Source organism: Lactuca virosa, chromosome 1, assembly GCF_052849685.1.
Source record: "Lactuca virosa cultivar CGN04683 chromosome 1, Lactuca_virosa_CGN04683_v6, whole genome shotgun sequence".
Taxonomy (NCBI): domain Eukaryota; kingdom Viridiplantae; phylum Streptophyta; class Magnoliopsida; order Asterales; family Asteraceae; genus Lactuca; species Lactuca virosa.
The window spans coordinates 78,375,316-78,397,446 of NC_136426.1; the positions used below are offsets into that span (position 1 = coordinate 78,375,316).

The window sequence follows — 22,131 nt, forward strand, 5'->3', positions numbered from 1 at the left end:
AGTGGGGTGGAGTAGTGGAAGAAGGACCCAATAGCATTTCAACATTATTTGCGAGGGTGGTGTACCCACCCGCGCAACCATGCGCGAGTACCAGCTCAACTGCACATTTATGGGTATTTTTGTCATTTGGCTCATCATTTACCTTGGGGGGTTAGGTCTTGCAGCCAATACTTCGAATTTTCCACCATTGGAGCATCTTAGAGGTGATTTTAGAGAGCTAGAGCTATCATCCTCTTATTCTTCTAGTAATTGCTAATTTCTTTATGTTCAAACACTTTTATGATTATTGTCGTGTTGTCATGAGTGGCTAATTTCTTTATTTTGGTTAACTTGGACTAAAACCCTTTAATATTTGTGAGTTTTGAAGGATTCATGTTTGGTTATAATTTATCTCATGTTTATGATTCTTAGTTCATAATTCTTATGCATGTTTAATACTTTGATCATGAGGTTTGTACTTGATAAGCGATTGTTTGTCTCGTTCTTCGATTTAGCAATGAATCATTGAATTTTCTATTTATGATGGTAGAAATCATCCCTAGCTTATGGATCGTGACTCTTTTATGGATGTGTAAGCATTGACATCCTCTAGGAACTGGGAATTCCTTCATTCTTAAGGTTAATCAATTTTCTTGGGTTCATTTGCTTCAATTGAATCCTTGATTTTGATTAAGAAAGTGTGTTGTGGGCTTCCCCAACCTCCATACTACCTTTGAGGAATTTTGGCATATAATGCTTCATGATTGCTATAACCAATTTGGATTGAATGATAATCTTACATATTGAATCCTAATGACAGACAAACTGATATGCATTGTTGCCTTAGTTGACCAATTCTCTCCAATACTTGAGCATCTCACCATCTTGCTTAATTACAAGCATTTTAATTCTTCAAGTCTTTTAGTTTTCAAACAATTCTCAACCACCCCCCCCCCCTTCCATTTTAGTTTAATTGTAGTTAGTTAGCTTTATTTCACTTGTTTAGTTGGATTGTATTGGTGATTGAATACAACCATTTTCCCATGGATCGATCCCCTTTTTACTACTATATAATGTTTTATTTGCAAGCAAAAGGGTGTCACAAAGATTATAGTTTTACATTATTGTTTTTTGTATCTCATTTAATGCAAAATGAGATACGTGAAACAAAAGCTCTCTAAAAATAGGCATGTCACTGCGACACACTTATGAAGAACTTGGATTCTCTTACTTGCAAGTTTCACTTTAATCTTGTTGAATTCATGTTTGATGCAAGACTAAACTTTAATTTACTTCTTTAAAGCCATATGTACTTGTAGATACAGTTTCAGTTTGGCATGGGCACGTTCACCCCTTGAAGATGAATGATTACTAAAATGCAAATAATTTGTTGTTCAAGCACTAACAAACTTTTTTTTCCTAGGCAACCATGTGTTTTTTATATACTCAATCGTAACTTTCTTCGTCTGATAAAATACTCAAATTCACCCCGATTATGCTAAAAGATACTTGTTGTTGAATATGTTACATTATTCCAACTTAGACATAAATATATCAAACTCTTCTCCATGTGCAAAATGCTTCTTTCAATTTACAAACACATTCTTTTCGATATGTCAAATACACAAAAGATTTGTCATGTTCAGAAATACCATTTTTATGACATTCATTAATGCTAACTCTCTATCAGATGTAATCACAGACGGTTCACAGTTTTTAAGTGTTTTTCTTAAACGCATTTAATGCCCAAATATAACTATCTTCATCCTCTTTCTCCATAAAAACAAACCCAACATAAAGAGATGTATTAAAGCATGAAACCCCGATGATATCAAGGAGGTACATGTATATTTGTTTGTTTTGTATGTGGAGTCCATTACAAAGATATTTGAGAAGACTTTAGCCAATTTAATTGACAAAGGATGTGCAATGAAGAAGCGAGTTATATGTCATGTTGTATTATGTAAAATATCATAAGCAAACCCCTCTTTTTCAAACTCTTCAAATAAGAAACTAACCATTGATCGATTTCCAAGTCTTCCTTAGGTTGTATATAGTTCGAGAGACTGCTGGTGAAGGTTTTGGTTTCTTTGATGCAAAAAAGAAAGAATATACCTTTGGGGTATGCTAGAATGTGTCATGTTTTTGACACTTTGTACTTCATCTAGTGCTAATCGCCATTGTTGATCTTTAGCGACGACTAATTAAAGAGCTTTAGTGGTGACACCATAAGTTGAAGGGAAGGAAAACTTTCATGGGCCTTGTTTAGGTGGGTATTAGTGGCAAAAACGTGTAGCCGCAATTGTCGGCACCACTATTGGTTTTGACCGAAACATGTCTTGGCCGTTTGATCACTCTATATCCATATCATGGATGGCTACGATTGACACCTAAAGAATCACATAGATCGCTGAAGAGACCAATAGCGTCGACGCCTTTAGCGGCAACATCAAGAGCGTGAGACTATATGGTCTTATTTATTGTAGTGTTATATATAACAATGAAAAATACATACCAAAAATATGAAAGTGAGTTTATATAATGCTTTGTAGCTCCAATAGGTATCAAGATAAGCATTGGTTATATTTATCAAATATTCCAGAAATAAAGTATAAACTTAAAATTAATTAAAATATTTATATAAGAATATGGAACAAAACATGAAGCATTTATAGCCGAATACATTCATAGTTACCAACACCATCTATATACATGTAAAGATTATGTGAGTGAAAATAGGTTTATTAGCTGGCATGGAGATTTCTTTCCTAAAATAGTCTATATATAATATATTTTTCTTTTTTCTTTTTACGTGTTCTATCCATTTTTGGCACAAGTTCAGCTTCAGCCCATTAAAAGACAATGCCCTGTACGTCCACCATTATCACCTCCTCTGCTTTAAGCTGCTTTTACCCTTCTTTTCCTGTATTTCATTCTCTCGAATTAAATCCCTTTTACATCAGGGAAGCCAACAAGAAGAACCAATTTGGGGAAGATCATCCATCACACAACCAACAATGGTCAACACTCGATCCTCTAAAGAAGTTTCAAAATCGTCTTGTCAGCTGCAAAGAAAGTTGGACCTTGTTAAAACCAAAGAACCAGAACCAATTGATCCCATAAAAATTTCAAGTAAAAGGAGAAGCACAGCTTCATTGTCTCTTGATGGTTTACTAACACCCAAGAACGAAGATACTGATCATACATTGATGATGCAAACGGACATTCACATACCTGAGAAGAGGACACTTGTAGATGATCCGTTGTGGAGAGGGAATGCTGTGGGGAAGGAGGTGAAAGAGCTACTGGAGGCTGTTGAGCACCACTACCCCAACACATTTCAACGGGTCCAAATTCGGGTGAAACCATTTTGGTCGGCCATTTTGGAAGGTTTTCATGCCACCATCAAAAGATTTATGGGAACATCTGTGGATGCACTAACGGTGGATCAGATAGCAAGCCTTCAGGAAGATCTTAATGAATTGGAGGGGTTTAAATTCGATCTCTCGTGGGCCCTCAAGAGACTAGACATTGTTGATAGGCTCAAGTTTGGAAATGAGCCTTTGCAGAAAGAGTTGATGGCCTTAGAAGATTCGTTAGATCCTTTGAAAGCAACTGTTGATATGAGATGGAAACAGTTGATGGAAGCTCGTGATATGTACAAGAGGGAAGTTTTAGAGTATGAAAATGCTATAGATGCTCGAAACAAGAAAACACAGGAGATGGAACAGATGTTTGGAGCTGATTTTGATCGCGTATTAAAGAGTCATCTTGGTTTTGGTTTGCTTCCAGGGTACTAACTCATATTATTCACTATGGTTGTAGTGATTCTTATGCTTGGTTGGTTTTCTGGTAACGTAGGCTAAACCCATATTTGATTCAATAACTTCATGAGTGTTCTTGATCACACCATAGAAGTTTGACTAGTTTGTTGTCCTGATTTGTAACTTTTTGACCATGTATCATTGTATATATTCTCTTTGGGTCAAATAATATTTTGCCCTAATGTTCATCTAATCGACCAATTATTATTATCGATTGTTTTGGTTAAATTTAATATTGTTAATGGTTAGAGCACATTGTTATTTGAAAAAGTTTTCCGTTATTGGAGTAAAAAAAAAAGTAAGAGAGCAAGCTGTGATTAATGAATGCTTGGTTGACATGCATCACTCGGTGATCCTGTTATACATATTGATCATAAATTAACAAGAAGAAACTGGTACACGGTGTTTGTCAAAATGGCAAGCCACATAATTATGGAATTCATCATAACACCACTTGAGATGTTTCAAAATTTTCACTTTCCCAAAGGAAAGTGTGAATGAATTCATGTACACCTTCATATATAAGAACTCTCTCCCTACCACGTGATGCCTACTTTCTCACCATCTGGACTCCAATCCACAGCAAAAGCCTGTGCACAAAGAAAATGATTACTTTTTGTTCAAGTTTGTGGGCTAACATCTTTTTTTCTCCCACAAATCCCATTTAGTTATGTTAACAATTATCTTCAAGCAAAATAAAAATAGTACACAAACTTATCTCCATGACCTGGAAGATCTTCCTTCAACTTGTGTGTCAGCAAATCCCAAGCCTTATTAACATATGGTTTTGTATTATGCAAAGACCCAAGAGTCTTATCATAAGGCTATAGAGAGTGGGAGGTGTTAAGGGAGGTGCTAAGGATGATGTTACACCACTCCCTACCTTGTGCTAAGGAGGAGGGTGCTAAGAAGGAGTTGCTATGGGTGTGGTGAGAGGAGAGAGAAAATATGAAGGGGTGTTGTGATTGGTTGGTTTGTATTTCTTTATATATTTTAATTTTTTTTCTTCAAAATTAAACCTATTAAATTGTCATACTTTCACTCCCTACCTTTTTTATGCTACACATGCTAAACTTATGTGGCATCAAAAAAACTAAAAAATCTTATGTGGCAATGTGCTAAAAGTGTTATCACTCCCTCCAGCCTAACAACAAATGCAAGAGCATGAGGAGTAAACGGACTAAATGACTACTTTTGTATATCTTTCAAAAATAATAATGGACGGTTGTTATAATAAATTTTATTTTATTTATCTTTCTTTTTTGTTGTTTGTATGATTCTTTTTGAATCGTCTATTTCTCTTTATTTGTTGGTGTCTGGTTCGTTCAAACGAATCACATATGATGGCAATGGTCAATTTCATTATTATTATAGGAAAGAGGCAGAATCAAACTTAGATGTAGTACTCCATAAAAGGCTACAAGTTGACAATTTATGTTCTTCAGGTTGTATACTTTCTTTTCACTAATCACATCATTTTATCGGTATTATTAAATATCTCATTTTCTGTTTACTCTTCTCGACGTTGGAAGCTATCACAAATGTTAATGACGCTTTAAAAATACGGTTAAAGTCAAAATTATTCCAACTCTAATAATAAAGAGGGTGAACATATTCTTACATTGTTGTATTATGTTGTCGGTTTGCCATCACTTAAAGTTCTCTTCCTTCTTGGTCTTAGATTTATTATCGGCATGTTATTGTTACGGTGCCATTATTTATTTAAGTGTATATGACCGTTCATACCAAAATATACAAGTCATTGATCAAATGGTTTAGATAGAATGTTGAATCTTACCTTTGTGCTTCACCAGTGAACGAAGAGTTCATCATGAAAATCTCAAATAATAGTAGCTAGACTATTATTTTTTCAAGTTTTGGACAAGTAATATGGAAGGAACATAACTAAAAGTTGGATTAGACTGTGTTTGTTTGTCAATTCTACTATTTCCTAACCAACTTCTGTTAGTATTATTTTCTACCCAACTTCTGAGAACTATAACAAAGCAATTGATAAAGTCAAGTGGGTTGATGATCTCATTAATAGTGTTTGATCCTTGGATTAACTATATAACATGTTTTCATTAATAGTGTTTGATCCTTGGATTTGTTGAGTGTGAAGCCATTGGGCTAGTCAAAAGAAGTGGCAGGAAACAAGGAAAGCCAGAAAGAGAAAGAAAAAGGGGACATCCATGTTTTGAGGTAGTGGATGAAGACCCGGATGTTTTTTTTGTTTAATATACTTTCTCAATTTCAATCTCTATAAATGAGATTGCTCTGTATTTGTAAGTAAGGATCCATCACAAACTTCACAGAAGAAATATATACACTCCTAGTTACCCTCGTGTGGACGTAGGTCAGAAATAGACCGAACCACCTTAAATCTTTGTGTTCTTGTTTTTCTATAATTCGTGAGCTGAGAGAGAGAGTTTCGTGTTCGTGTCTCGATCCTAACAAGTGGTATCAGAGCGTTGGTTTAGCTCCAGAAGGTGATTTTCAGTTTTTTGGTCGAAATTTGTTTTTGTCAAAAACGATTTTGGTGTATACCGTTGGAAATGTCTCGTTCCGAAGATTCCGAAAATATTTTTTTCTGAATTTTTCGACCACCGGAAGACGACACTGTAGCGCCGGAGCCTTGCCGGAGAAGAAGACACTGTACGCCGGAGCCTTGCCGGAGAAGACGACACTGTACGCCGGAGACCTGCCGGAGAAGACGACACTGTAGCGACACTGTAACGACTCTGTAGCATCACTGTAGCAGAATTTTAAAAACTCAGATTTGGTCCCTTAAGTTCCAGAAAATTGCAAGACAGGTCCCTGAAGTTTCAGAAAATTGCAAGACTGGTCCCTGTTCTTTCAGAAAATTGCAAAAATGGCAGAAGATGGTAAAATCAAAATTGACAAGTTTGATGGAACCGATTATGGATTTTGGAAGATGCAAATTGAAGATATGTTGTATCAGAAAAGTTTGCATTTGCCTATGTTGGGCGAACAACCGGATGACATGTATGATGAAGAATGGAAGTTGTTGGATCGACAAGCCTTGGGTGTAGTTAGGCTTTCATTGGCAAAGAGTGTTGCGTATAACATTGTTAATGAAACAACTACTTATGGAGTATTTAAGGCTTTGTCCAACATGTACGAGAAGCCGTCCGCTTCCAACAAAGTGTTCCTCATCAAACAATTGGTTAACACCAAAATGAAGGAAGGCATGTCAGTTACCGCTCACATAAACGAGTTTAACTCGATTATCTCTCGTTTAGCCTCAGTTACAATAAAGTTTGAAGATGAAGTACAAGCGCTCCTCCTTTTATCATCTTTGCCCGATAGTTGGTCAGGCACCGTCACAGCTGTTAGTAGTGCATCCGGCACTATTAAACTCACTTTCGAGAGTATTCGTGACTTGATTGTAAATGAAGATATCAGACGGAGAAGCAATGGTGAGACTTCTAGTTCTAGTTCTTTATTGCATACAGAAAGTAGAGGAAGAAGAAACGAAAGAGGACGTAGTCGAGGCAGATCAAAGTCTAGAAAAAGGGGCAGTCCAAGAACCGAAAAGATATTGAATGTTGGAATTGCAAAGAAAAAGGTCACTTTAGAAACCAATGTCCAAAACCACAAGCTGAAAAGAAAGAAGTACACAATGTATCCTCTGAAGAATCGGGAGATTTTCTCATATGTTGTGTTGAGAATTCAATGGATTCAGGTGCTTCTTTCCATGCCGTCTCATGCCCAGATATGGTCAAGAACCTACAAACAGGTGATCTTGGCAAAGTTCGTTTGGCCGATGATCAAGTGCTTGATATTACGGGTATTGGAGACGTAGATTTGAAGACCTCTTTAGGAACCACCTGGACATTGAAAGATGTCAGGGTTATCCCAAACTTAAGGAGAAAGTTGATTTCAGTTGGTAAGTTGGATGATGAAGGGTTTAATGTTCACTTTGGCGGTGGACAATGGAAAGTGATCAAAGGCAACTTGGTGATTGCCAAAGGAAAGAAGAAAGGCACTTTATACATGGTAGAAATACCTGGTGATGGTGTTCATGCCGTAACCACCAATCCGAGTCCATCTAATTTATGGCACCAACGACTTGGACACATGAGCGATAAGGGATTGAAGATGTTGGCTCAGAAAGGGAAGTTTCCAGACTTGAAGAAAGTTGAAACTGAATTTTGTGAATCTTGTGTTCTCGGGAAACAAAAGCGGGTTACTTTTGTAAAGACGGGGAAGACACCGAAAGCTCAGAAGTTGGAGCTTGTTCACTCGGATGTATTTGGACCAACATCAGTTTCATCTCTAGGAGGCAAAAACTACTATGTAACCTTTATCGATGATTCAACACGTAAGGTATGGGTCTATTTTCTTAAAAATAAATCTGATGTATTTGATACTTTTAAGATATGGAAATCTGCTGTTGAAAATGAAACTGATTTGAAGGTAAAATGCCTGAAGTCGGATAATGGTGGTGAATACATAAGCAAGGAGTTTGTTGACTATTGTGCGAAAGAAGGGATAAAGATGATCAAGACGGTCCCAGGAACTCCTCAGCAGAATGGTGTAGCTGAGAGAATGAATAGAACTCTGAATGAAAAGGCTAGAAGCATGAGGTTGAATGCCGGTCTACCCAAGACATTCTGGGCCGATGCAGTTAATACTGCAGCCTACTTGATCAACCGTTCACCGTTTGTTCCCTTGGATTTTAAATTACCAGAAGAAATGTGGCAAGGGAAGGAAGTAAGTCTCAAACACCTGAAAGTCTTTGGTTTTACTGCTTACAGTTTGTTAAAAGATGGTGACGGGGATAAACTTGATTCAAAGACCAAGAAGTGCACATTCATTGGTTATGGGTCAGATGAAATGGGTTACAGGCTTTGGGATAGTGAAAGCAGAAAGATAATCTGAAGCAAGAATGTCACCTTTAACGAAGCCGAGTTATACAAAGACAGAAACAACAAAAGTCCAGAAGATCAGAAGGAATATGTTGAGTTTGAAGGTGTTGAAAAGAAGAAAGAAGCTCCAGTCGAAATCCCTGAATCTGGGGATGATTCAACTAACAGTGGGAGCTCAGTGGATAATTCCAATAATGATTCTGAAGATGAAGAAACCAGTCCTCTAACTCCAGAGTCCCCAGTCACACCTCAAGTTCAACTAAGAAGATCTTCCAGAGTCACCAGACCACCAAACAAATACTCACCATCTGTCAACTACATTCTTTTGACAGAAAACGGTGAACCCCAGTGTTACTCTGAAGCTATAGGGTTGAAAGATTCATTGCCGTGGGAGTTAGCAATGAAAGATGAAATGAAGTCGCTTGAGAAGAACAAGACCTGACACTTAACAAAGCTTCTAGTTGGGAAGAAGGCTCTTCAGAATAAATGGGTTTTCAGGGTCAAAGATGAACATGATGGTACCAACGGTACAAAGCAAGATTAGTAGTCAAGGGCTTTCAACAGAAAGAGGGAATCGATTTCAATGAAATATTCTCTCCAGTAGTGAATATGACCACTATCAGACTTGTTCTCAGTATTGTAGCAGCAGAAGGTTTGCATCTAGAGCAGCTAGATGTCAAGACAGCTTTTCTACACGGTGACCTAGAAGAAGACATTTACATGACACAACCAGAGGATTTCCAGGTTAAAGGCAAAGGAAACTTGGTGTGTAAATTAAAGAAGAGTTTGTATGGTCTGAAACAAGCACCCAGACAATGGTATTTGAAGTTTGATAACTTCAAGAGAAGAGTTGGTTACAAGAGATGTGACAATGATCATTGTTGTTACATCAAGAAGTTTAAGGGTTCTTATATCAGTCTACTACTCTATGTAGATGATATGTTGATTGCCGGTTCAGACATGTCAGAGATCAAGAAGTTAAAGAAGCAAATGGCTGAAGAATTCGAGATGAAAGACTTGGGAGCTGCAAACCAAATACTCGGGATGAGTATTTCCAGAAACAAAGAAAATGGCTCTTTGACACTCTCTCAAGAGAAGTACATTGAGAAAGTGTTAGAGAAATTCAGTCTTAAAGAAGCCAAGATCAGAAGCACACCTTTGGGAAGTCACTTTAAGCTTTCTAAAGATCAATCACCCAAATCAGATGAAGACAAAGCAGAAATGGCTAAACTTCCATATGCATCTGCAGTTGGTAGCCTCATGTATGCAATGGTATGCACAAGACCAGATATTGCTCATGCAGTGAGAGTTGTTAGTCGATTTATGTCCAATCCGGGGAGAGAACATTGGGAAGCAGTTAAATGGCTGCTAAGATATTTGAAGGGGACTTCAAAGATGGCATTGCATTTTAAGGGAAATGATGTCATTCTAAGGGGTTATGCAGATGCAGACCTTGGAGGTTGTAAAGATTCATACAAAAGCACCACAGGGTATGTTTTTACAATGGGAGGCACTGCAGTAAGTTGGATGTCCAAACTACAGAAAAGTGTTGCCCTTTCAACCACAGAAGCAGAGTATATGGCAGTTGCTGAAGCAAGCAAAGAGCTTATATGGTTGAAGAACTTTCTCGAAGAACTTGGCAATGAACAAGTTGAGTGTGCACTATTTTGTGATAATCAAAGTGCAATACACCTTGCAAAAAATCCTGTCTTTCATTCGAAGACAAAGCACATACAGCTGAGATATCACTTCATCAGAGAAAGAATTAATAATGGTACTCTGAAATTGAAGAAGATCAAAGGAACTGAAAATCCAGCTGATATGTTGACTAAGGTTGTTACCTTAGAGAAGTTGAAGCTTTGCATAGCTTCAACTGGCCTTCAGGTCAATTGAAGAGAAGGCCAGGGTAACTAGGAAGGAGTTAAGATCAATTTTTTTTTTGGAAATACAGATGCACAGTTGAAGCACAGGTGAAGATTGTTCCGTGGCTTCAAGCGGGAGATTGTTGAGTGTGAAGCCATTGGGCTAGTCAAAAGAAGTGGCAAGAAACAAGGAAAGCCAGAAAACATGGAGAAAGAAAAAGGGGACATCCATGTTTTGAGGTAGTGGATGAAGACCCGAATGTTTTTTTTGTTTAATATATTTTCTCAATTTCAATCTCTATAAATGAGATTGCTCTGTATTTGTAAGTAAGGATCCATCACAAACTTCACAGAAGAAATATATACACTCCTAGTTACCCTCGTATGGACGTAGGTCAGAAATAGACCGAACCACCTTAAATCTTTGTGTTCTTGTTTTTCTATAATTCGTGAGCTGAGAGAGAGAGTTTCTTGTTCGTGTCTCGATCCTAACAGGATTAACTATACAACATGTTTTCTCTAAAAATTTCAAAGAAACCATGATATATCATTTATTCAATGGTCATATAGAATTAACCAAACCAACAACAGCCCACTTGACATCATCAATTGTTTCGATATGGTTATGAGAACGTGGGTAGAAAAAAGTGGAAGGACTCACAAAGAGTCCTACTTTTATTTCTGCTCCCTTGATATGACTCGTCCAAAACTTAACAAAATGAGAGAGACCAATTACTATAAGTTGAGATTGTCGTGATGAACTCTTTAATAACAAATGAAACACAAAGAGCATGATTTGTGAATCGCCGGAACATTGTACAGCATATGTGCCAAGATTCATTCTTCCACCTAAACCATTCTATCAAATATCAATGTCTTAAATATCTTAGTATGCATGCACATATAGTCATGTAATAAGATCAAGTAATAAACAATGAGTCACCGTAACGATAATATGCAAATAAAAATCGCCAACTAAAAAAGAACCTTAAGTAACAGCAGATTGACAACATAGTACAAGGTAAGAATGTGATCAACCTCTTTATCATCATATTTGAAATAGTTTTCATGCGAGAATATATTTTAAGTGTTATCAACATCAATGATGACTTCTTACAAAACAAAAAAAAAAAAAAAAAAACATTGATGATGGCTTTATGTTTGAACCGAAAACGGCAAATAAAAAATAGAATATTTAATAATATTGATAAAAATATGTGATCAATGAATAGAAAATTTAAAACCTAACAAACATAAACTATTAAATTGTACCTTCTATGGAGTATTACGGCTAAGTTTTATTCTGTCTCTTGCCTACATAATGCATGTAAGCAATAAGGCTTGAGTAATTGATAACGAAATTGACCACTGCCATCCTCTCTATGATTTGTCTAGAAGAACCAAACACGAACAAAGAGGGAGAAATAGACGGTGCAAAAGAATAGACAAACAATAATGATAAAAATAAAATAAAATAAAATTAGAAGTTAAATTTAACAATCGACCATTATTGATATTGTTGTTGAAAGATATGCAAGGCAGTCATACCATACATCTACTCCACACGCTCTTGCTTTCATTGCTATTGTGATAAACTCTTGGGTCCTTGCATAATCTACGTCATATCATCATGATCGTAGACAATCACATAAGAGATTGATTATAGACTTTTTCATTGTTTTACACAGTTCTGTACTACAAGCTAGCTCCTGAACAAAAAAAAACAATGGATATTCATTAATAGTTATATCTATTCAATAGGAGTTTATAAAAACTACAATCTATAACATAATAGAACATAATATTAAAGATTATATATATTAACCGTTGTGAATCATTTTTAACACTCTCAATATCATGTAATCATTACAAATAGATAAAGAGCTGATTTTGGAACAAAAGTCTGGGACCAGAAAAAAGGGTTGTATAAACTACAGGTACCACTCGAGCACTAACCCCTAAAATTGTGAGGCAAAAGGGTTGTCAAACTAAAGTAGAAAACTTAAGAGTTATAACACATTGTTACATATAAATCTATAGCAACAATGTTACTAAGACCCTCATTATCATCAGCGTTAAGTCTAACAATCTTGATTTTAAACAGAATATATATACAAACACCAACCCCACAGATTTACAAAAGTGTCTGTGATTCCTTTTCATAGTAGCCAAAGAACTCTGGACGAAATCACAAATAAGAAAGATCTGGACACCAGGTTCATCTTTAGATAAATTATAGCTACCATCTCCACAATAACCGAAGGAGAGATCAGAGATCTACAAAACAAAATAAACACCAAAGGCGTCCACTAGCTAGGGCAAAACAAAACTTTAAATGCTCAAACAACGAACTGCATAAAAACAAAATTAACAATATGACAAACATTGACACGTTTTCCTGGAAACAAACACACTACAACAAATCTAACACAAGATATAAACTAATCGATCAGAAAAGCATCTATGTCCAACGATTAAGAAACCTATCGACTGAAATACAACCAGGTAAACAACAGAGAACGAATAATACTGAACAAGAGAACGACAAATCGGTACCTTCAAAGTGTTATCGTTGTAGAGGCCGTGTATAACGTATAAACCCTACAGTAACGGTGATCATCCTAGCTGAAATAACCAGTCAAAACCGCGCTTAAGGTAAAAAGTTTTTTTTTTTATTTTATTTTTTGAAAAGCAAAAAGCTAAAAGTTAATTTATATTTCCCAAACATCTTTTATATTTTTTAGCTTTTTGAAAAAGATAGAAATCAAAAATCATTTTAAAAGTAATCCCACATTTTCAAAGAAAATAATATTTTTTATTTTAGTTTTTCAAAAATAATTATTTTCTTTGGAATCAAAATTATCAAGATCGGGATTCTACGTATGATCGTTTTATGATCGTAAGATCAAGATCGGGATCCTAAGATCCTACGAAAAAAATATAATTTTAATTTGTAATTTTAAAACATGAAAAATATCTCAAACATTCAATTTTCCATTCAATATTTATAAAAACTTCAAACATTAGTCACGATTCACAGCACAAAATAATAAATGCAGGGTCGGCCGCGAGATTCCGGAGGCTCTGTGCAATTTAACAAAAAAATAGGCTTTCAAACTTAAAAAGCAAAAAATTTATGCAAAATAATTGTCGCTTAAATATACTTATTTTCTGCAGCATTTGACTTTTACAACATTTTACTTTTATTTTTATTTTTAGATTAAGCCATTAAATTTTTTGAAAAATAAATGATAAATTACGAAAAAAATCACATGAAAATCCATATTAAAGAGCTCAGATTCTTTGGCTAACTTCCATTCTAAAAGGAATCATGTAACATATCACAAACTTTGTGATAGACATGCAATAAGTTGAAATTAGCAATTCTTGAACTAAAAATCTTTCATTTACAAAGCAAACATTAAGTATTAACAACAAAATATTTTCACTTTCATTTGTCTCAGGCCAAAAAAACAAAGAACCCATTCCAATCCTTTACCTCACCGGAAACCACCAACATAAACAAACACCATACCTAACCAATACACCAACATAAAGATTGATTTTTTAAGCTATTTACTTTCTACAATACGACATCAATTTCATGTTTGTAATTATCTGAAAATGTAAAATATTGACACCACAAAATGAACGAGCAAAAACATTTATCAAAAGTACAAATAAAAAAAGAACCAGAAAGGTAAACATAGATTTATATTTGTTTGTCCCTTCACAAAAATCAGAAATTGATTTCCTTGTAACCTTGTTCCTTCTGATTTTCGAAAGTGATTTACGTGTCCCTTCAAAAATCCAAAAGTCAAAAATTAAAAACAAAAAACAATCTAGAAAAAATCAAGAATTAGAAACTCCCTATACATTCTGATTTCGAAACCTCTAGCCGGATTGAATTTTGAGCTTCTAAAATCTGATTTTCGAGGAGCAAGAAGAACGACCGAAAGATTGTAAGAACTCAAAACTGTTTTTCGAGAAATCGATTTCCTCAATGCCTTGTTCGTTCGTTCCGATTTCTGACTTTTGAAACTAATGTTCTCATTTGCTTAGTTCTTGTTCCTCTGAATCTGATTTTCAGAACTCAGTTCTTAATCTTGTTCTTTTTAAAATTAGAAATAAAAAAAATTAAGCAGAAGAAAAAGAAGTAAGGAACAAGAAAAAATAAAAATAAAAAAATCGGAAATACCTTTATCTCTACCTTCTTCTCATTTCGAAACTACAAGTTCACAACACGAAATCTGAAGCTTCTAAGATCTGATTTTCGAGAAGAAAGAAGCGAAGAATGCGTTTTCTGATTTTTGAGAAAGATTGTAGGATGTTTGTAACTTTGTTTCAGAATTTTGAGAAAGATGAAAGAAGTGAAGAACCGTTGCAGATTTAATTCCCGCTTCGGCCCCATACGTAAGAAGAAATCTGTAACATACACATTCAGTTATCGTGTTATTTAATTTTAAAAGTGAATAATATAATGAAATATTATAAGAATTTGAGCGTTGAGTTCTAACAGATAGTTTTTACTATAAATGAAGTAAAACTATGTTTAGCATCACTCGGAAAATATTGGAAGTCTTATGAGATTCCAATCAAAAGTCAAATATTGAAATTTAACGAAAATATAAAATTTGAAAATAAGTAAAATTATATTAATGAAAGTTGTAAAGAATCTCGTTGGAAACATTTAGGCGAAAACCTCATCGAAATCTGAGTTATAACGAAGAAGTTATGACTTATTGAAGTTTCGCGACAAAACCGGCACGACGCCATATGACGTAAAAAGTGAGTTTTCGATAAACTACTTTTTAGCTTTAGTAATCTAAACGAATGTCGTAGTATTCATTAAACCGAGAATTTTTATAGAAAGAACGTCCAAATCTGACTTCGTATGAGGAAGTTATGATTTTTCTAAGTTTCGGAATAGCAGTAGACAGCTAAAAACTCGAAATAAAGATCGAGTGATTTTTAGCCGACACAACCTAAACGAGAATTGAAGATCTCGTCGATTGTAGTTCAACGGTAAAAAGACAGAAGAAAACGGACGTCAGATGAAGAAGTTATGAATTTTTAACGGACTTTTCCTGTCCCGGCCCGTTAAAAATATAATATTAAAAATGAAATCAAAATTAGCCGACGGAGTCTAAACAAAAATTGTAGAGCATAATCTTACCTACGCGTGGATATAAAGAGCGTAAAAAACGGAGCTCGTACGCAAAAGATATAAATTTTCGAAGTTTTTAATAAAAATAAATGAAAATTCGAAGCCTTATCTGAAGGGTACGCCCAGCGTACTTAGTTTCGTACACCCAACGTACTTCGCACTTGCAGGGCCTCGGATCAGCCACGTCGCCGGTCTTCGCTCGGATGCCACGTATCTCGCACAGTTGACACGTCCGAAGCCACTAAGCTTCTACGCCCCGCGTACGAGGGGTACGCTCAACGTAGTGGACCGCCTCGCAATACGCCCAGCGTACCGAGGACTTACGCCCAGCGTAGTCAGCAGCTTCGGACTACTATAAATAGGATGCGAAGGCTGCCGTATTTTTATTTAGAATTCTCTCATTTTACACCCTCTAATCTCTCTAAATTTACACTAACACCCCCTGAAGTCCCAGTATCATTCCCGACACCCAAAGCAAGTCCCGACACTCCGAAGTTCCCGAGAAAATTATATTTTCGAGTCGAAACTCTGCCCGAGTAAGGCCCAGTTTTCAACTAAAATCCCCCGTTTCGACACAGAAAGTCATATTTAGAGCCAAAGTGCTGCCCAAATTAAAATTTTAACCCCCGGTTATTTCAAGGTGAGTTCAATATATAGGAACAATTGTATGTTATGTGTTATATGTATTATGTGCTTTCCTGTGTTATCTTGATTTTTATATCACTGATCATGTAGAGCATGTCTCGTATCACTTCTGGTATTGGCTTTGAGCCTTTGGCCATGTAGAGCATGTCTCGTATTATTCTGGTATCAGATTTATGTCTTTGACCAGGTAGAGCATGTCTCGTATCACTTCTGGTATAGGCTTTGTGCCTTTATCCATGTAGAGCATGACTCGTATCACTTCTGGTATTGACATAGGGCTATCTAGGGCTGAAAGCCCGTATATTCTAGCAAAATGATAATCTGAAATTGTATGTCTTCTGTGCTATTTGGGCCGAAGTGTTATTGATGTATATCAAGTAGTTGAAATTGTTATGTCTCATTGATTATATATTATTGAATCAAATCATCGATTGATATGGAAAGCCTATCATATGATACACATATGCCTTTGTTGTTCCTTGTTCCTCTTTGCTTCTGCCATATTGAAGTATATATATGGCATAACGCTATATTGTATCTATTACTGAACTCACTAAGCGTCACCGCTTACCCCTCTCAGTGTTTAACAATTGCAGGTAATGAGAATCCAGTATAGTCATATACTATTGGAAGAATTAGAATAGTTTATACTATTACTTTTGTACTTGGGTTTACGTATGTATAAAACTATAATATCCTGGGTAGTTATGTAATAAATATAACACTTTGTAATATACTAAAACTTAGTCGGTTTGTATCCAGTCTTTTGTAATCACACTATCAATGTAAAATATTATTTATAAATATGCATGTAGCATGTTTTGAAGTAATTTGGAGTAACAATATTGTGAAGTATGAAAGTTTGGGCCTTTCAGAAATACAAAAGTTAGGGTATTTCAAAATCAAAGCGTTTTTTTCTCTTTTCCCGTAATTTCATCTTCTTCCTGCTCGTCTTGCCTTATATGTGCGACTTGCCATGAATTAACCTAATGTGTTTTGCAAGTTTTGGGCTCACTGAACACAAGCTAACAAAAATGCAATAAAAATTATGCACCCTCTGATTTTTGGGGCCTGTTTAGATGCACCTTCTGAATATGCCTTGGGCCGGCCTTGAATAAATGGTAAATTGGTAAAGGTAAAAGACATAAAATGGTAAATTTATATTATTTTTTCATTTTCAAGAAAAAAAAATCAAGGGAAGGTAGTATCGGATCGGATCCCGATCCTACGATTCTACATACGATCCTACAATCTTTTCTGTGATCCTACCCTAAATACGATTTGTATACGATCTGGCTCGTTTTGCATGCCTAGGATGTAATGTCCCAAAATTTATAACCGAAATTTTCATTTTTATATTAATAAAAACATCAACCAACATGTTTATAAAAACCATAAAGGAAATCAAAGTATGTTAACAATCATCCAAAAATACATCAGAGTCAAATAAAACAGAAAATCATGGTGTGTGCGATGCGCTCATCCCGAGCTCTTCCCCTTCAGACCGGAAGTACCTGAAACATAAATTGAAAACCGTAAGCACAAAGCTTAGTGAGTTTCCCCCAAATTACCATATACCATACATACAATAGGCCCCGTCCGGTACAGATCTGTCAGTAACATGCGATGGGCTCCGTCCAACACACTCATCAGGCCCCGTCTGGCATCGAGCCCCGCCCGGCATACATACTAAAACATATAATACATGTAATAGTCACACAGACAGCTAGTATTCTAGTAGCAATAATTTATGTGCCGGCATTGGTACCTTCAACCCGCTAAAACACTGTGAGAAGACTCACCTCAATCAACTGATAAACAAATAACACTCGAGGTGTTGAACCGGAAAAATGCTCGTACTAAATCACAAATAGCAAAACCCTAATTAACAATTAGTCTATAAATCATAACTGAGAGTCTAAATCCTTAATCCCGACTCCTAGGGTAAAACACCATTTTACCCTTCCCTTAATGGGCCCCTCAACCCACGACCCAAGCCCAGAAGACCTAAGGCCCAAGAGACCTAGAGCCCACCATGGCCCAAAAAGGCATAAGGTCCAATAATGGCCCAAACCACCTAAAACCCAAAAAGGATTCCTAGTGAGTACGCTTAGCATACCACAAGTACGCCCTGCGTAATAAACTGTGCCGTAAGAATCGGGAACCCATACGTGTATGCTCAGTGTGTGCTTGCGTACGCCCGACGTACGTTCCAGTTAGCCAAAAACGCCATTAAGCACTTAATGATTTAAGTCTAGACGTCCATTTTGCAGATCTAGCTCTTGGGGAATGTCTTAAACGATAAAGTCACCAACATGATGCCTTTGTATGGCTCAAAGAGACTAAATCCAAGATTTTGCATTCTACTTCCATCAAATGATCATTAACTCATGCATGGTTGATCTACAACCACTAAGATGCAAACTTTATGAACTAGGAACCTCAGAAACATCAAAATAGGCAACTTAAATCTTCTAGAGTAACATTTACTCACAAGAACTCACTCATGGGACCAAAATATGCTCAAAACTCAACTAGCCCTAGATCTAAGCATAGAATAGCCAAGGTCAAGACTTTATACCTCTATGAAGCTGAAAATGATGGATGGACCCTGGATCTACAAGCTCCCACTTGATCAATGCTCCTTCATCAAGCTTATTCTTCTTCTTCAAGATACACCAAAACACACATAAGGATCAATTCTCTCTAGAAATGAGTTAGGGTTTCGAGATATAACATAAAAGGGGGCAATGGAGGCTGCTAATGAGAGAACCTTCGAGCATAAGGTTGCTTAAATAGGGTCCAAATCCTAAAAATTAGGGTTTGACCCCTAACCACGTACGCCCAGCGTACTCACACAACCCCCACTTTTCATTTTAATGCCAATTCTGACCAATTTTGCAAACAATTCTCATACCAATGGTCAAAATGTAAAATACCTGGAAATCTAGTGCTACATAGGATCGTACGATCCTACAATCAAGATCACGATTTTGACAATTTTGTTTAGAATACTCATTTCAGATTATTGTTTATATTTCCGGGGTTCTCTTCATTACTTTATAGTTTTTTTTTCAAAAAATGTTTCATTCAGAACATTCTATTTCAGGTTTGATCTTCAAATTTCGAAGTTGTTTTATGGGTTTTTTCAAAAAAAAAAATTCAAATATTCTTATTTATGTTTGAAATGTTCATTTCAAAGTGTTTAATGTCACCATTTTTAATCAAATGTATGATTTTATGCATTAATACCGTATATTGATCACATTTGTTATGTTTATTGAACTTTTTGTAGATAACTAAAAATCGATTTTTATTCTCGAAATTCCGGAATTGCTAATCGGATTTCGGATTTGTTCTTGAAATTCCGGAGTTTTTTTTTTTTCTAAAATCCATAATCCCAGTCCGAAATCCGGAATGTCAGTCCGAAATGTATTTTTTTTTCAAAAAAAAAATGTATTTTATTCTTGTTAAAAACTATTGTTTTTGGTTATTTTTTTCAAATATATATTAAATTGTGATTAGATTACTTAATTTCCCTTTATTTTTTTATTTTAATTTGTTATGTTTGAAAAGTTTTTTTTTTTTAGCTAACTTGTTATTTACATATTTTAAATGTTTCATTAAGCCCTCTCATATAACTCCATAAATGATAACCATATAACTCCATAAATGATAATATAGTGTTAGGCCCCGATAGATATTTTTTCAGGTCCAAACAGATCTTTCTGGCTGAATGGACCGGAAAAACCGTTTGATATGCACAAAAAATGGGTCTTTCCTGGTAAGATATGTCTTTCCCTAAACTCTGCATCTTTCTTTCTTGCATTATTAATTTATTTTAAATAATTTTTAATTTCTTTTTTATTTAACTATTATATATTAATAAATATTATTTTTAGTATATAATATTTATGTATTAAAAAATATTATTTATAAATATATAATATTTATATATTAATAAATATTTCTTTATTAGACAATTTTATTAAACGGAGCCTTAGTTTGACAATTTGATTTTTTTTTTGAAACAGCAAATCTAACTTATTCTTAAACTAAACCTGAAATCCACCTATGTCCACGACGGGACTTGAACCCTCAACCTCAAGGAGGAAGGGCAACACCGGATATCGCTGGACCAGAAGCCCTTTGGTGTTTGACAATTTGATATGGATCCAAAAAATCACTTTTTCCACTCGAGTGGATTTAGAAGATTGCTAATGAAACCTTTTACGGGATTTGTATCGAAGGGGGAGGTTCATTTCACACTTAAATCTTTGGTCTGATTGGATTTAGTGGTCTATTAAATAAAGGAAGGTTCTGATGTGCTAGATCTTTCGCATATAATATGTGATCTACAAATATTTTTCAAGACTTGCAATTAAAAATATATAATTAACTTTGAAATCATTCTGTTTATTTAACCGATAAGATATGACGTACAAAATATATACCTTTTTTCGTTAAGTTCAAGAAAGAGGAATAATTCCACCCATTCAGAAAATATACAAAAATAGGTCCTACCGAGATTTGAACTCGGGTTACTGGATTCAGAGTCCAATGTCCTAACCACTAGACCATAGGACCACTTTTGTCATAATTTACACTATTTAATTTAAATATTCAAACATCTATCCTACAAAGTCAACAACTTTGCGTATTTAAGATGTTAGCGAACGAACAAAAGTCAATTTATTTATTTAAGGGTAATGTCATCAAGTAATTTTATATATAAGCATAGTTTATACAATTTTAATCTCAGATAAATATAAAAGGGTGTTTGGGATTGTTTATTTGACGTGTTTATTATGCCTTGACACCAATATTAAAATGTTTTAAATGTTTAGATAAAAAATTTACATAAGCCTTTATTGATTTAAGTGGTTTTTTGATAAGTTACTTCCTTTTTACTTTATTGATTTAAATTTAAGCAGTTTTTGATAAATTATTTCATAATTATATATACAAGCATCATTTGTCAAACATTAAAAAACAACTTATCGGCTTATTTAGTTTTGTTACTGAATAAGTTAAACCAAATATTTTTCAAAAACTATGTTTTGACACTGGATAAAGTAATAAACACTTTTACACAAAAAAAAAAAAAAAAAAAAAAAAAAAAAAAAAAAACTGTTGTAAAAAAGCAAACCCAAACACCTCTTAAATGAACAAGTTATGTCACACTTGACTACATGTAAGATTAATGTCAGTTTATCCGGTAAAAACACAATAACGACGTCATGAGAACTTAAAAAAATTAATGGCATGTTAAATACAAATAAAATATAAGTGACCTAAATAACAAATTGTGTATGTTAATTTCCATTTTATGATATTAACCTTTTATTTAAATGTTGATTTGTTTATTTTGCCACTAGTCGATTAATTAGATAAAATGTAAATCTTAATTAAAATAAGATGGGTCGATTGGGTTATACAACATCAAAGGTCATAATTCCAAAGAATTTGGATAAAAATGAGATAGATTTAGGTAATTATGTTGAACGGTTGATTCTAAATATAACATTTGACATATTAAAAACACAAGCACCCGCCTAATCCACATAGTTCCGTCCATCTGATAAGATGCACAAAACACTTGCCATGATTTTTGTCAACTAGTAGCACCTAAGCGTATAGATGATAAGAAACCGCAATTATTAGTCATTTATAGACAATGTTACATTGTTTTCGCTTATTTTAACGTTGTTTGGTAAAAAAAAATGAATGAAATAACGTTGAATGACTAAGAGGCTTGAATG

General features: G+C 34.9%; 1 long non-coding RNA gene and 1 other non-coding gene across 2 annotated transcripts; both read right to left on the reverse strand.

The window, feature by feature from the left end:
- Positions 1-11,153: 11,153 nt before the first annotated feature.
- Positions 11,154-13,201, reverse strand: LOC145105308 (uncharacterized). The gene is made up of 3 exons (XR_013707268.1): positions 13,114-13,201; positions 11,830-12,266; positions 11,154-11,406 (listed from the first exon to the last, which is right to left on the reverse strand). It is a non-coding gene; the product is annotated as an uncharacterized LOC145105308 (long non-coding RNA).
- Positions 13,202-20,884: 7,683 nt separating this feature from the next.
- TRNAQ-CUG (transfer RNA glutamine (anticodon CUG)) lies at positions 20,885-20,956 on the reverse strand. Its single transcript has one exon. It is a non-coding gene; the product is annotated as a tRNA-Gln (tRNA).
- Positions 20,957-22,131: the final 1,175 nt, after the last annotated feature.